Here is a 14,463-nt window from a genome sequence, read left to right as displayed (position 1 = left end):
TGGGTGTGGCCATCTTGCTTCTGCCATGTGATGTTGGATTGTCCAATCAGATCTAGCTCTCAGGTCTGCTGGGAATCCGCTACCAATCAGCGACAGGCACTGCCTTTATTAACCGTTCATTCAGTGCCTGTACAACGTCTTTTCAAGTCCTAGTATTTGGCTCCTGATACCTTCTAGTCCTGGACTTCCTATGTATCTCCGTGTTCTGCTCTATTGTCTAAAGACGCTACTTTGGGTACAAACCCGAAGCACCTAAAGACGCTACTTTGGGTACAAACCCGGAGCACCTATAGACGCACACCTGTGTATGCCGTCCAGAAATCTGTGACGCATCCCAGTGTACTACACCCGGAGTCGACGCACCTTTCTGTACTCAAAGACCCAAACTCATCGCAAGCCAAAGTCATCACACTAGCTGGATATACCTCTATACCTTTGACCTAGGAACCCATCTCGTTTTGCTGGGCGAACCCCGGTGGCTCGGACTCAGGATTCCTGCATTCGTCTATTGAGGATAATTCAGTGTCATCTGACTAGTGTCCTGCTTGTAGTGGAGTTCATACACTAGTGCCAGTCATCCTACTCCAAGTGCGCTGTTGCCTTCTAGTCACGGAGACTCACGTGCTTATCATTTTCTTTCATTGTGGACTTTTAGTTCTGTTCCTTTTAGTTCTGTTCCTTTTAGTTCTGTTCCTACCCATCATTCCCAGCAGTCCTCTGTTGCTCAAATAAACCTCGTATTATTTATTTTAACTTGGATTCTAATTTTATTTCTTCTTTGAGGAAAAGCTATCTGAGACTGCCTCAGTTTCTGCTACCAACGTCCCAGCCTGCAGAGTCTGATTCTTCACAGGAGGTCAACTTTCCTACAGTCATGACAGGACCCTTCACCAGTTCGTTAACTGTTGTGTGGGCTCCCCCCCACTCCCTTCCCATCTTCCCCCTCTGCCATCTCTCACCACTCACTTCCCATCTCTCTCCCTATTTCTTCCCATGTCTCTCTCTCTCATCCTCCTTTTTCACCCATTTTCCTCCCCTGTCTGTCTGTCCCTCCTCTATTCCCCCTCTGATAACAGTTTTCACCAAGAGTAATTGTAATGGCTGTGTATTTTCGCAGCATATAAGCAGACGCACACACACATTTATTTTCAATGCAGCAGCTGCAAGTTGCTGATTGGGCGGTGCCAGGCACGTGTGCCAGTGTACTGATATGATTGCGTACCTTCCTCCTCTAACAGAACCACAGCTCGCCGTCCATTCCTTATTAGAACCTGATTGCCCCACGTAAATTATGTATACTACTCATGAGTTGTGGCAGTGGATACAAATATGCACCTGAGCAATTAAGTATTGCTCAGGTGACAAGACAGCTGGTCCAAAAAGTAGCTGTCCCGCATGTTCTACCGAACTGACTTTCACCACTAACTGGTTTACACTGGCGGGCAGTGTTACTGCGCATGTGTGTGCTTAGTTCACGCCTGTGCACAGTAATTGCTGGGGGAGTGGGATCTCTTTTTAATAGGAAGGAGTGAGCTCAGTGTTAGCTCACGCAGTGTAGCTCCGGAAACTGTCACTTTTTGGAGCTTGATGAATGGATGGCACCTATATCAGGGCACTTACATCAGGGCACTAAGGGGGAAATGTATCAAGCTTCGAAGAGAAATAAAATGGAGAGAGATAGAGTACCAACCAATCAGCTACTAAATTACATTTTTACTCTGGAAAGTGATAAATTGGAGAGTGATAAACTACCAGCCACTCAGCTCCTAACTGTCATCTTACAGACTGGTAGTTTATCACTCTCCAATATATCACTTTCCAGAGCTTAGAACATCTGCCACTATACCTCTCTACTTTATCTCTCTCCACGTTTAGATACATCTCCCCCCTAAGGATGAATGAGCCGATACATAAAACATGGCGAAAACAAGTGTTTTTACACATATAATGGACCCTTTCGCCCTATTGAATAGGCTCCGTTATGTTAAAAGTCTCCACAGTTTGTCACTAAATACATCATTACAGAATGACATTCTATTATCTATAAAATAAGAAATTGGTGATGTTTACCATGGACAAGTGTTTTTAGGATTCCGTGGCCTAATTAAACAAAAAGTATTTCATTGGCTTTGGTCCAGATGTATGATATAAACCATTACAATAAACATTGGGAACTGGAAGCATCAGAAAACCAAGAGACGGAGCACAGTGGCAAGGTTGAATGTTGTGTTTATAGACAATGCGTAGATAACCTAATATGCTTCCTTTTATGCTAAATGGAAATATACAGCAACAATATTATTTTTAATATGAACACTTTATTATACATAGGGTGACATTTCTCTTCCACCTTTTGCTTTGTTTTACATGAATAAATCTGCTGAAATGCTAATTATGCTTTAATGTAAATGTTCCCTCAGAAGTAGATTCTAGTGACTAGAGAACATGTCATTCTGAAATGTACATACTGTTCTTAGATATATTTTCCAATTATAAAAGAAGTGTGCAGTATATATTCGTGAAGATCCCTTATTAAGTATCCCATCCCATGTTACTTGTCTGCCTGCAGCAATTTTAGGATACATAATTCAGATTGTTGTTACTGAAATGTATTCACATTGCACTGGTGACTACAATGCAGTCATTTCTCCAAGATGCAATAAACACATCTTCGACTGTATTGACATTAACCTTAAACCCAACAGTTGTAATTTTCATATATATGAAAGTCAGTTTTTTTAATCAATGTACCCACTTCAGCTCAGGTAGAAGTATAATTTCATTGAGCTTTCCTAATATCTAATGGAATCTGATGCTGGTTAAAAAGCTGAAAGAAGAAGTTACAGCATGGACCTTATACCTGCTTATGATTTCACCAATCCACACAGTGCATTTGTTAAAAGCAAGGTGGAAATGTAATAGCCTGCGAGATGCAGACATGAGCGTGATTGCAGCAAGTCTGGCTTATGTTTTAAAGTGGAAATAATTTAAAAGGCAAAAACAGGCTGGTTTAGCATTTTAAATGATTTCCGCTTTAAAACATTAAGCATACTCACCGGTCTCCCACCGAAACCTGTATCACATTTCCTCCTAGGCTTGCAACCATGCAATATGTACACAGACATGGCACAGTTGTTTATTGCATTATTGACAGTTCAGGAATTTACTGCATTGACTAAAGAGGCAGGATGGGATGCCGTTGCTTTTTAAACCAGCTTTAGACACGGTAGAAAAGTATTAGATAAGGAATGGAGGAATTTGATGATGGCTTTTACAGAGCAATTTCCATGCCAGCCTGACTGGGGAAAAATCATGATGATTAGACAATGTCCTACAGAATCAGTTCGGGAATATTGGGATAGGTTCAAAACAGAGGTCCAAAATTACGGGGGAGTTGAACACAGGGAACTTGCTCCCATGTTGGCTGGTGCATTTGTCAAAGGTCTTAAACCACAAAGCCAGGTTGACTATAAATTATCCACTATGGCGTAAGAAAATCCAGGGGATCAGGCAACTTTAGCAGTTCATCATGAAGATAATTTGGTATCAGAGAAATTAACACAGAAACTAAGCTTATGAACCTACAGGTTGAAGCTGCCCAAACTACTTGTGATATGGCAAACAGGGCCGGCTCTTCCACTAGGCAAGCTTAGGCAGCTTCCTAGTGGCGCCGGCCAGTAGAGGGCGCCCGGCCCTCCGATCAGCCCCCCCCATTTGCCGGGTGCCCGCTGAGATTGTGTTACCAGCAGGCACCCGGCACCCAGCTCCTTCCCCACCCCCCTCCCGTTCACCCCGCTCCTGGCGCCAGCCGGAGGATGGAGCTCACTCCTGAGCTCCGTCTTCCGTGTCCCGCAGTGCACTATGGGAGTGACGTCATGACGTCACTCCCATAGTGCCGAGAAGCGGGCGCCGGGGACGTAGCTCACTCCTGAGCTCTGTCTACCGGGTCCCGCAGTGCACTATGGGAGTGACGTCATGACATCACTCCCATAGTGCCGAGGAGCGGGCGCCGGGGACGGACGGCAGCAGGCACTGTGTGTGTGTGTGGGCATGCACTGCAGGGGGCCTTATTACTGGGGGCATGCACTGTAGGGGGCCTTACTACTGAGGGCACGCACTGCAGGGGGCCTACTAGGGGCACGCACTGCAGGGGGCCTTACTACTGGTAGCACGCACTGCAGGGGGCCTTACTACTGGGGGCACGCACTGCAGGGGGCCTTACTACTGGGGGCACGCACTGCAAGGGGCCTTACTACTGGGGGCATGCACTGCAGGGGGCTTTACTATTGGGGGCACGCACTGCATGGGGCCTTACTACTGGGGGCATGCACTGCAGGGGGCCTTACTACTGGGGGCACGCACTGCAGGGGACCTTACTACTGGGGGCACGCACTGAAGGCTGGCCTTTCTACTGGGGGCACGCACTGCAAGGGGCCTTACTACTGAGGGCATGCACTACAGGGAGTCTTACTACTGGGGGCACTTCAAGGGGCATTACAACTGGGGGCACTTCAAGGGGCATTACAACTGGGGGCACTACAGGGGGCAATACTACAGGGGGCACTGCAAGGGGCATTACTACTGGGGTATTTCTTTTAGGGGCATTACTACAGGGGGTATTATTACTACAGGGTCATTACTTTTAGGGGCATTACTAATGGGGCATTACTACAGGGGGTATTATTACTTCTGGGGGCACGGTGCATGGTTCACCTCCTCTTCATACCTCGGGGGGGGGGCGCATGGCAGAAGTTTTGCCTAGGGTGCCTAGAAGTCTAGCACCGGCCCTGATGGCAAACCTACTTAAACACAGAAATAGTGGTACCAGGCATCCCAAGTTTGATAAATCACAGATCATTTGTTATAATTGTCAGAAGAAAGGACATTTTATACGTCAATGTAGATCCCCTAAAAAGCAAGTGCAAAATCAGAAAGGAAACAGTGTTATGGATAGCGATGAGGATCTGCAATGACGGGATGTTGCAGTTCCCAATGACACTATGGCTTTGATATGTTGTGAGTCAAAAGAACCAACTTGATTTAAATATTGGCTTTCCAAATCCTAGAATGAATATTGTAGCTTGCTGTAAATACATTGAGACAATAGGAAACATTTATGAACCAATTAACCACGAGTGTAGATCTTTTCTAGGAGTGGCACTGCCAGCTGACATTGATCGAGCTGCCACCTGGGCAGCAAAGGACATTAACACAGATCACTCTGTAACTATCATGCGTAACATCTTGAATATTAATAACACTGATTCTCAATTAACTATTCTATTTCCACAGAAAATTGACTCCCAGAAATGCTTTAAAGCTAGACAAACAAATCAAAATTTTGTAAGGAATTATTTCAAAAGGTCTGCATTGACTATGGACAGCAGCCATAATTCACAGTATCCAACTAAACGTTACACTTTAAATCAGTGGGTAATAAAAAATGGAGGTGCAAAGGAACGCTTCAAGGACTTACTGGATTATTTAGAAAGGAGTCCAATACCTGATGTTAACCCTTGTCAAAGATCTCCACAGCACAGTGCAATTTCTGATTAATGAATTGAGTTTTTCTTCTGCAATCACTTTGTTATAATTACTTAATTTTTGAGAATATTTTGATATTGTTTTATTTCTGAATACTTTTAAGGTTTTGTTTTTCTGCTAATGTGGTTTATTGTTTTTGGTATATTTAGTATATTAGTAAAACTCCGGAGTATAATAACATAATTAATTCATTAAGTAAGAGGTACCTATAGTAATTAATGCATTTAACAACCTTATGCAATTTTATATTTACAAGTTATTGCTTAAATGATCATGATCAAAGTTTTAATGTGTTAATATGCCTAACCTATTATTATTTTCAGATTAAATCCTGTGGTTCTGCAATTGTTGAATTGGAGGGTCTCACACAGAAAACCCTTTCGCTTTCATTTTTTTAACACTAAAACAAATTACCATATACCTCATTTGTAGAAAAATATTCTGCTAGAGAAATATTGCCGTAAAGAAATTATTTTATTTACAACCTTTCTGGGCAAGTAAAATGTCACTGTTGAATGACAGATGTCTTGGCATAATGGGAAAACTCCTGTCTTGCTGACAGTAGGCAGTGAATTTGATGGTTATCTGCTGCATAGGAGGTGTTGCAGGTGTTTTTTAAAAGTTCTAAGGAATTTGCATTATTTTATTTTATTTTTCTATTTTATGGATTGCAATGTAGATATTACTCTGGTCAAATGTGAAATTTTAAACCCACTATCTTGTTACAGATTAATGAAACTATTGAGTTTCAGAGAAGGGAGTGGGGACAAGAATAACAGTTTAATATGTTAATAGTAGTATTGCAGCAGTATAAAAATAATAATAAAAGAATATGTTTGCTCATCTATTGATACAGTATATGTATACCAAGTGAACAGATATGAATCAAAATGAAAAATTGTGATTTATGGAAAGGGACCAAGTGGGAAGATGTAAAGTAAACACAGAATGAAGGCTTGTGGCGAAGCTTTGAAGGTAAGCCTGTCGCCCCAAAATTACTCTTGCAGGCATTGGCACAGATGTCCCATGGACTGACCCATGCAGGTAAGATGGCCATGATAAGTCTGATCCAGACTTACTGGTGTGCTCCAGGTTTTACATCGGAATCAGCCAGATATTGCAACTCTTGTATTACAGGTTGAGTCTCCCATATCCAAATATTCCGAAATACGGAATATTCCGAAATACGGAATATTTTTAGCAAGACTGACATATTGAAACCTTTGCTTTTTGATGGTTCAATGTACACAAACTTTATTTAAGGGACAAAATTATTAAAACTTTGTAGAAAATGACCTTAAGACTGTGTATATAAGGTGTATATGAAGGGCCGGCCCTAGCCCAAATTTTTTGGTAAGCGAGTAGGTTTTTTGGCGCCCCCCTATGCAGTGCCCGCGGTAGTGGTCCCCCCTGTGCAGTGCCCCTTGTGCCCCCATTAGTAAGCTTATATAGTGCCCCCAGTAGTAGCCCCCCTATGCAGTGCCCCCAGTAGTAATCCTCCCTTCTAGTGCCCCCAGGAGTAATCCTCCCTTCTAGTGCCCCCAGTAGTAATCCTCCCTTCTAGTGCCCCCAGTAGTAATCCCCCCTTCTAGTGCCCCCAGTAGTAATTCCCCCCCTTCTAGTACCCCCAGTAGTAATCCTCCCTTCTAGTGCCCCCAGTAGTAGTCCCCCCTTCTAGTGCCCACAGTAGTAATCCTCCCTTCGAGTGCCCCCAGTAGTAATCCTCCCCTCTAGTTCCCCCAGTAGTAATCTCCCCTTCAAGTACCCCCAGTAGTAATCCCCCCCTTCAAGTACCCCCAGTAGTAATCCCCCCTTCAAGTACCCCCAGTAGTAATCCCCCCCTTCAAGTACCCCCAGTAGTAATCCCCCCTTCAAGTGCCCCCAGTAGTAATCCCCCCTTGTAGCCCTCCCAGTAGAGACAGACATAATAAAAAAAAACCCACTTACCTGAACCCCCGCTCCTGCTCCCGCCGCCGCTATCAGCTACTCCCGACCATTCTCCAGGGCCGCTTTGCATTATGGGAGAGACTTCATGACGTCATGAAGTCTCTCCCATTACCCACTGCGGGAGCCGGAAGATGGCTCCCGCAGTGGGAGCAGCAGCCGATGAGAGTCTGACAGACTCTCATCAGCTGCTGAAACAAACACACAGCTGCTGTGTGTTTGGCACTGTGTAGCGCTGACCGAACTCCGTCCGGTCAGCGCTACATGCGCAGTGCAGCTGTGTCACAGAGACACAGTCTGCACCACGGTAAGCCTCTGAAATCTGCATGGTCGCGACCGCGGTGCCCTTCACTATGTGGCGCCTTACGCGGCCGCGTACCATGCGTAGCCATAGAACCGGCCCTGTGTATATGAAACATAAATACATTTCATATATGTACACAAACTTTCTTTGAGCCACAAAATTATTGAAAATATTGAATAAAATTACCTGCAGGCTGTGAGTATAAGTTGTATATAACACACAAATGCATTCTGTAATTAGATTTAGAGCACATTCCCAAGATATTTAATTATTTTATGCAAATATTCCAAAATACGGAATATTCCGATATCCATAATAACCCTGGTCCCAAGCAATTTGGATATGGGAGACTCAACCTGTACCTGTTTACAGAAAAATGCAGGGTGATCAGTCAAGACAATACCTTCAGGTATTGTCAAAAACAGGTATTGTCAAAATCAGGTATTGTCAAAAACACATCAGGTCCTTTAAAAGTTATATAGGTTGATTTCATGTGTCATTCAGCTTCCAAAAGGGTATTATGTTTCAGTATGTTTTGTTATATATAGTTATGTTTTGATGTGTTTAGCCAAAGAAATTGCTAAAATTTGTCTATGGTATAGTACACTTTATATAATATTGTCTGACCAAGACACACATTATACTAGACTAATTTTTTGTGTCAAATTCTCGGAATAGAACAACAGTTATATTACCTCAATTAAAAAGAGAAGTCCAAGGTTTTAATGAGACTAATAAAAAACAACTTTCTAAGATATGCAAAGAGACTGATTTGCATTGGCTGGAAGGTTTGATATTATTACATTCAATCAGAGTCACCATTAAAGGAGAACTGAACATTTCCCTTATGAGATACTGTTTGGAAACAACTCAATATTATTTTGCAACCGCATATGAACTCAGTAAGAAAAATTACTTAACTGTGAATTATCTTATCTCATTAAGTAATCAGCTAAAGAAGATACAGACTGCTCTGATAGGCACACAAGCAGTTCCTATGGAAGGTGCTTGTCATGAACTAAAACCTGGTGATGAGGTAATGGTCCAGAATTTCCTGAGATCAGGCACGCTGACAGACCGGTGGGAAGGACCTTATCAAGTCTTGCTGACAACTCCAACGACTGTTAAGATAAAGCAGAAGACCGTGTGGATCCACGCCATGCATTGTAAAAGAGTCATGCCTCCTGAGACAGCCTAAGCAGAGGAGATCCTCCAAGACACAGCCTCAACACTTTACCAGTGAAAGCAACAAGTGAGTGGTCTTTACGGGCACAATAAACCCCGGGCCATTTGCCAAAGCAGTAACTCTGAAGAGATATGCAACTCTAAAGAGTACTGTGAAGATCAGGACCATGCTGAACAGAGCAATGCTGATGGACCCAAGGCCAGATTCGGGACATTGGGGGTACATTCCCCCCTGGGAGCTCTGTATTGTAATGACTTTTGCTTTAATTGAATTTACCTTATGCATTTCAATGTTTACTGACAATGTGAAGAATGACACAGATATTCCACATAACATGTCAAAGTGAAACACGACTAATATTTTCCATTCATATATTAGTGGTATGTCAAATACGAAGTGTGTTCGCAAAGCCTTACAACAGGGGGATCACCGAAACAATTTTTCAATGATAGAAATGCATGGGAGAATTGCTAACACACTCAATGAGACTAAATGTTGGGTTTGCACACACTTGCCTATGAATGTAGAAGCAGACATACCTTTGCTAGCACACTTCATTAGCACGACTGATATGTTAAATAGAGAATGGTCTTGTCATAAGGGTCCCAATGGAGGACATATCTGTGCTAATCAAAACCCGAATGTGCAAGCTGTGGATGACTTCCCATTTCAGAATGTGTCAGTGACTAGTAAAGTACATGCTCCTGCTTTAAGAGTTACTACGGGAAAACCTGAATTTTGCATGAACATAGATGATGTCGTACGTAGAGGACAGAACATGTATTTTACTGTTGGGTTCAGTCCAACTATAAAGGTTAAGGTGAAAGGACAGAATTTAGGTTACACTGACTGTAAGGGAGCGACCTTTGTGACTAACAGGGGTATTGAATTTGGAGCGAAAAGTCCGTGCTGGACTTTTCGCTCCACATTGCTGATTTTCCTGGGATAAAGTATAGGGTGTGCGCCCGCTTTATCCCCATATTGAATTAAAAAGCTACGAAGACGGGAGCCAGCGAAATAGGATCGGCGAAAAAAACGGGATTTACCTGGAATAAATTGTAGGAGCCCCCTAAAGCTGTCAAAACATGGGGGATCACTGTGGGTACCCCTGTTTTAGCCTGCAAATGAAAGTCGGGGTTTTAAATAGCCGCAGCAGGTGTTTTTTTCCGACATTGAAGAAGTGATGCAGGAGAGCACTTAGGTTATTTTTTCCGTTTTTTTAAGTGGTCCCATCAAATTTTGGGTACATGAAAATGGGTACTAGCATATTTTTATGTCCCTAAAGTAATTTTTTCAAAATTCGACAAAAATGCACCTGCCGCTAATAGCCTATTCTAGAAAACACCTGCCGCATACTTGCAGAATAGCCTTGAACCTATTTCCCTATTTTTACACACTTTTTTTTTACATTTTATTTTTTTTTCTCCCCAATTTTTAAATAATTTTTTTGGGGTGTCCCTAATTTATTTTTCATTTTTTTTTTTACACAGTTTATTTTTAAATGACATTCCCAGGGTTGCAGGCTATTTTTTTTAAGCCTGCACCCCTAAACCGCAATTCTGCACTTTTTTTCGCCACCTATTCAGTGGTGAAAAGTTATCCCCGTTTTTTTTAAAAGACCTTTCGAACCTGCAAAAAGTCTTTGAAATTGAATACGGGGATAATTGAAATTGCGAAAATGACGTCATCGGCGATAATTTATCGCCGATTCCGAAATTTTCGCTTCAAATTGAATACCCCTGATAGATGCCTGCTCAGTCTCGAGCTAGTTCTAGTTGGTACAACATTAATGACAAAAGACTTTTAGAGGGGTATTCAATATGAAACGTTAACTTCACTGTCGAAGTTAACGTTTCATATCGGATTTTTTACCTGCGTTAAAGTATCGGGCGCGCTCCCGCTTATACCCGTATTCAATATAAAATTAACGAAAACGGGAAACTCCGAAGTTGGATTTGCGTAAAGTTACGAATTTTTCCTCAAAAAAATTGTAAGACCCCCTAAAGTTCTAAAAACATGGGGGAACACTATGGGTACCCCCGTTTTAGCCTTTAATTGAAAGTCGGGGATTTAAATAGCCGCAGCAGGTGTTTTTTCCCCGACATTGAAGAAGTGATGCAGAAGAGCACTTAGGTTATTTTTTTAGTTTTTTTTAAGTGGTCCCATCAAATTTGGGGTACATGAAAATGGGTACTAGCATATTTTGATGTCCCTAAAGTAAGTTTTTAAAAATTCTGAATTTGTGCACCTATAATTCTATAATTCTATTCTAGAAAACACCTGCCGCATACTTGCAGAATAGCCCTGAACCTATTTCCCTATTGTTGAACAATTTTTTTCCATTTTTTTTTTCACCCCAATTTCTACATTAATTTTTTGGGGTGTCCCTATTTTTTTTAAAACTTTTTTTGACACAGTTCATTTTTAAATGTCATTCCCAGGGGTGCAGGCTATTTTTTTTAAGCCTGCACCCGTAAACCCCAATTCTGCACTTTTTTTCAACACCTATTCAATGGTGAAAACTTATCCCCGTTTTTTATCAAAGACTTTTCAAAACTGCGATAAGTCTTTGAAATTGAATACGGTGTACAAGTAAAACCTGCGATAATGACGTCAAAAGTGCGATATTAACGCAAAAACGATGTTATCGCTCCCATATTGAATACCCCTGTTAGTGGAGAACCAGACTTTGGGCGGGATGTACTAAGCATCGCTTCCGTGATGCGGTACATCCACCCTGACTTCGGGTACATACCACGGTTCATTACCGCGGTATGTACAAAGGATTTCGCAAAGGACAGCTCTCCCGATAAGAGCTTCCCTTTACGATGCTGCCGGGCAGAGAGACTTCCGGGTTAAGCACCCAGAAGTCCTTCTGCACATGTGCAGAAGGCCGCAGGCCACGGGGCTCCTGAAAGGGATCCGATCGAATCCCTCCCAGCCAGGAGCGTCGCGATAAGAAGCCCATAGGTTTCTATTGGGTAAAGCCACCTGAAGGTATCGTTACCTAGGGACGCGACTTAGTACATTTGGGGAATGCAGTAAACCCCTGAAAACTGCATTTTCGAGGGTTTTACCACATTTTCACCATTGGTACATCCCGCCCACAATCTCTATTAAAAATAAACGTGTACTTTTGATAACGCAACTTGTAAGGATGATGCCGAAAATAACATAGCTTACTTTATGGCATATATGAGATACTTTTATACCAGTGCAGGTTTGCTCTACCTAAGGGAATGTATTGGGTGTGTGGAAAATGGGCTTATTCATGGATTCCATTGGCGGCAAGTGGACAATGTGCACTATCATATGTTGTCCCTTTTGTGAGAGTCACTGATCACCTGTATCAGTATCCCAGAAACATACCAGTAGAGCATGATTTAATGCCAGCAGGTTTGACATACTTAAGGCAGCGTAGTACGAGGGAAATAAAGAAAGGGAGTATGGCCCTCATTCAGAGGCGGTCGCAAAAAGCGATCGCTCTCTCTGAATGAGGGCGGCCGCTTCATTTTTGAAGTGCGGCCTCCTGGTCATTAGTTAAGCTGTGGGTTAACACCCACAGCTTAACGACCGACCAGGTTGATGGTCGCGATGGTGATTACCATCGCGACCATCGGGGCTTACGACCAGACCCTAAGGTTGGGTCTGGGCACTCGTAAGCCCCAGGGAGCTTTCTGCTCTGATGGAGCAGGAAGCTCCCCACTGACATCACTGATGATGTCAGTGCAGCCGCCCACAAAATGGTAGGCGTTCGTTAAGGAACGCCTCCATTTTGGAAACCACCCCCCCCGGCCCGCCTACCAAACGGGGCGAGCTGTCGATCAACATTGACAGCCACCCCTTCAGTAACGAGCTCCGCAGCAACAGAGTTTCTCTGCCGGCCTAACCATCGAGTCGGTTACGAGCGCATCTGCGCTTGCGACCAACTCTGAATAAGGTCCTATATCTTTTAAATACATGGATAGAGAACGTACCGCAGGAGTACTGGAGGAAGTTACTCAGATAAGAAAAGTGGCTTCACAGAATAGGATGGCGTTAGATCAGTTGTTGGCAGCAGAAGGAGGTACGTGTGCTGTGGTAGGACAAGAATGTTGCGCCTATATTGATGATAATAGGGCAGAAATTGCTGGACATTTGATGAAGGTGGCAGAGATGCAGAAGGAATTACGGAAGATAGGAGGAGGAGGAGCAGGTTGGGACCCGTGGGGATGGCTAGGTATAGGCATTACTAAACTCTTTTTTGGAATCATACAGTACATTGTGTGTGGGACAATGGTGATAGGCATAACATACCTGAGTATCAAATGTGGGCCTACTATATTTGGACGATGTTGTAAAAGGAGCAAGAAAATAGACACAACATGAGATGACCATTGTGGTTGTAGATGATGAGACTCTATTGGGCCAGGATCCACTGGCGGAAGAGAGATCTCAGATTGGTTTATGTGTAAAATAATTTTTTGTATATAATTTCTGTACAATCAATGTATGGGCAGCTTGCAATGATATTTCTGCCAGCTCTGTACGGACGTACATAAAATAAAATCTTCAAGGAGACTTCATCGTTTATCTGATCATTTCTATATCACCCATTCCTAACCCAAAAGCAGGGCCGGTTCAAAACATGTTCGACCTGTGCGGTCGAACAGGGGCGCCACCCCATAGAGGGCACACCCCTCCCAACATTCCGATTTCAGCGCTGTTCCACCCGTGGGCCGTAGTGTCCCGCGGGTGGTCTGGTAGTTGGGCACCCCCACCGGGCGGTGCCAGACCCCGGAGTAGCTGAATGGATGCTACGCGCATGCGCGCGGCATCCATTCAGTGCAGGGAGAGGGCTGGGGGAAGCCCAGCTAGTGACGGAGTGACGGAGTGCTGGGCTCACCCCCAGCACCCCCCAAATAATATAATTTATTAGGCCACATAGGGGTGACGACAACTAATGCTGCACAGGGCACGACTACCACTGGAGGAGCTGTTTGGGACCCTTGGGGATGGCTAGGTATAGGCATTACTAAACTCCTTGCCCAAAACGTATATCATTATTTAATTGTCTTTTATACTTCGGCAAGTCCTTGAGATCTATAACATTCTGTGTTTTCCCTCCCCTGCAAACTATCCAGCATTGGGCCTGATTCCCTGTCACACGCAATGCCGCTGTTCATGGAGTTGAGCGATTTATTATGCTATTGCACCTGCAGGAAAACCCCTAATAACCTGTATGGCGCTTGCGTTACACTGTGTGTACACACAGAGTCATAGTGGCGATTGATACACACAGTGTGTTGAATATATTGGCAATGATTTGGGTGTTCCTGTGCGAACTCCAACGCTTAATCGCTCACATTGGAAGCCATACTCTGACAGATTCTGCAGCTAGCATGGGGCTAGTACAAGATTCTATGGTGTGACCGATGGTTGCTAAAGTGCTCAAAGTGGGCGTCCCAGTCCTTGCACATTCAGATGCATTATGCACATTAGGGGA

General features: G+C 43.5%; 1 pseudogene; it reads left to right on the top strand.

Moving 5' to 3' along the window:
* Positions 1–9,495: 9,495 nt before the first annotated feature.
* Positions 9,496–13,437, top strand: LOC148476971 (uncharacterized; annotated as a pseudogene).
* The last annotated feature ends 1,026 nt before the right edge of the window (positions 13,438–14,463 follow it).

This window comes from Taudactylus pleione, unplaced genomic scaffold (assembly GCF_031769625.1).
Source record: "Taudactylus pleione unplaced genomic scaffold, aTauple2 ptg000758l, whole genome shotgun sequence".
Lineage (NCBI taxonomy): Eukaryota > Metazoa > Chordata > Amphibia > Anura > Myobatrachidae > Taudactylus > Taudactylus pleione.
Note: the sequence above shows the minus strand (reverse complement) of the source record. Positions and strands in the feature narration are given on the sequence as shown.